A 3,101-nucleotide genomic window follows, 5' to 3' on the forward strand; every position below is an offset into this window, starting at 1 on the left:
GGTTGCTTTGCTCCCTCTTTTCCCCTTTCTATACCCGATTGCTGCGACCAGACGAAGGATCCCATGAGCCAAACGCCACCGTCGACGACGACTCCTACTACACTGGAGGTGCCTACTACTACGTGCAGCCCATTGACGACGACCATGAGTAGTTTAGGAGGATCCCAGGCAGGAGGCCTGCCCCTCTTTCGATTTGTATCCCAGTTTGTGCTAGCCTTTTAAGGAAAACTTGTTTAAGTTATGTCAGTACTCAGATATTGTTGCTTCTGCTGACTCGTCTATGATCGAGCTCTTGTATTCGAGCCCTCGAGGCCCCTGGCTTGTAATATGATGCTTGTATGACTTATTTTATTTGTAGAGTTGTGTTGTGATATCTTCCTGTGAGTCCGCGATCTTGATCGTACATGTTTGCGCGTATGATTAGTGTACGATTGAATCGGGGGCGTCACACCCTTCCCCGTGTCCGGATGGGACTCTCCTTCACTTGGATGGCAAGCCTACAATTCGGATGTATTATTTCCTTTCTCTGTAAACTGACTCTGTACAACCCTAGACCCCTCCAGTGTCTATATAAACCGGAGGGTTTAGTCCATAGGGGCTAACACAAATCATATAGGCTAGACATCTAGGGTTTAGCCATTACGATCTTGAGGTAGATCGACTCTTGTAACCCCCATACTCATCAAATACAGTCAAGCAGGACGTAGGGTTTTACCTCCACTAAGAGGGCCCGAACCTGGGTAAACATCATGTCATCCTTGTCTCCTATTTCCTTCGATCCTCAGACGCACAGTTCGGGACCCCCTACCCGAGATCAGCCGGTTTGGACACCGACAGGGCCCTCCCATTTTGGTTTGAGATCATCCTTCTTCTTGTCCGGGAGGCACAAAACGAGTTAGCCGACGTTATAAGTCTTGGCCCGTACTTCTCTGCTTTGGTATCACCTAGCCTGTTGTTGATAAAATGCGGAACGGGCTCGTGCAATATCACGCTCCTCTTCAAGGCCGTCTAGGTCGTCCTGCCGATCGAGCTCGGCTTCTCTCTCTTCGTACATGCGCACTCGAGGTGAGTCATGAATAATGTCGCATGGCAAGACAGCTTCTGTGCCGCACACCAGGAAAAAGGTGTGTATCCGTTTGTTCGATTAGGCATAGTCCGTAACTCCCAGAGTATGAAATCGAGTTCCTCAACCTAGTGCTTATCTGACTCCTGTAGGGAGCGCACTAGACTGGGTTTAATGCCACTCATTATCAACCCATTGGCCTGATCAACCTGACCGTTTGTTTGAGGGTGGTAGATGGATGTATAGTCGAGTTTAATGCCCAAGTTAGCACACCAGTTCTTCACCTCATTAGTTATAAAATTAGAGCCATGATCAGTGATGATGCTATGCGGGACACCATAACGGTGTACTACACCGGATATAAAGACGACCATTGGCCCTGCTTCAGCTGTTTTTACTGGTTTGGCCTCTATCCATTTAGTAAATTTATCCACCATGCCCAGTAAGTATTTCTTTTTGTGGCTTCCCCCTTTAAGGGGTCCGACCATGACTAGCCCCCAGACCGCGAAGGGCCAAGTAATGGGGATTGTTCTTAAGGCGGTGGGAGGCATATGGCTTTGAATGGCGAAAAGCTGACATCACACACAACGTTGCACAAGGTCTTGTGCGTCTACTCGGGCCGTTGGCCAGAAGAAACCTGTTCGGAAGGCCTTGCTTACGAGGGTCCGAGTTGTGGCGTGATGGCCGCCCAGACCAGCATGTATTTTAGCCATCCTCTTCGGAGATGCACCTTTGAAGGACTCCAGTAGTGCTTTTCTTGTATAGTTCGCCTTCGTGGACTTTGTAGGCTTTAGAATGTCGGACTATGCGACGGGCCTCTTTTTGATCATCAGGAAGCTCCTGCCTATTAAGGTAGGCCAAGAAGGGTTCAGTCCATGGAGCGATAACAACCATGATTTCATGAGTAGAGGGTGTTATTGCGGTATCCGAACCCTTGATGATATATGTATTGTGTTCGGCTACTTGGTATATGATCAGGCCGGACTGGCATTTCCGCTCTCGTCCTGCCACACCACGGATGGCTTAAAGAGCCTTTACACAAATGTATTAGGTGGGACGGGGTCGCGTTTGGCGCCCTTTCGAGTAAGGATGTCCGCTGCCTAGTTACTATCTCGAGCGACGTGATGAAACTCAAGCCCCTCGAACCGAGACGGTATTTTTAATACGGCATTTCGATATGCCACCATTTTTGGATCTTTTGCATTGAATTCTCCATTTATTTGGGATATCTGAGGTTTGAATCACCGCGCACCTCTAGGCGTGGTATGCCCATGGAGATAGCCATTCCGGAGACCATGTAGAAGTGCCTCGTATTCGGCTATGTTATTGGAGTTCGTGTACATGATTTGAAGCATGTAGCGGGCTGTGTCCCCCGTAGGGAATGTCAAAATGACACCGGCCCCCAGTCCAGCCAGCATTTTAGAGCCGTGATACGTTGGATAATTTTTGATTGTTCCATGCTATTATACTATCTGTTTTGGATGTTTTATATGCATTAATATACTATTTAGTATGATTTTTCAGACTAACCTATTAACCTAGAGCCCAGTGCCAGTTTATGTTTTTTCATTGTTTTAGAGATTCGCAGAAAAGGAATTCCAAACGGATTCCAAACAAAATAAAACTTTCGCGATGATTTTTCTTGGACCAGAAGACACCCAAGAGACTTGGAGTGCAAGTCAGAAGAGCCATGAGGCGACCACAAGGGTGTAGGGTGCGCCCCCAACCTTGTGGGCCCCTCAGTGACCTCCGAACCTAGATCTTCCTCCTATATATACTCATATACCCTGATAACTTCCAGGGGAGCCATCAAACCACTTTTCCACCGCCGCAACCTTCTGTACCTGTGAGATCCCATCTTGGGGCCTTCTCCGGCGTCCTGCCGGAGGGGGATTCAATCACAGAGGGCTTTTACATCAACACCATTGCCTCTCCGATGAAGCATGAGTAGTTTACCACAGACCTACGGGTCCATAGCTATTAGCTAGATGGCTTCTTCTCTCTCTTTGATTCACAATACCATGTTCTCCTCGATGTT

Source organism: Triticum urartu, chromosome 2A (assembly GCF_056163025.1).
Source record: "Triticum urartu cultivar PI428250 chromosome 2A, HENAU_Tu73, whole genome shotgun sequence".
In the NCBI taxonomy this organism is placed as follows: domain Eukaryota; kingdom Viridiplantae; phylum Streptophyta; class Magnoliopsida; order Poales; family Poaceae; genus Triticum; species Triticum urartu.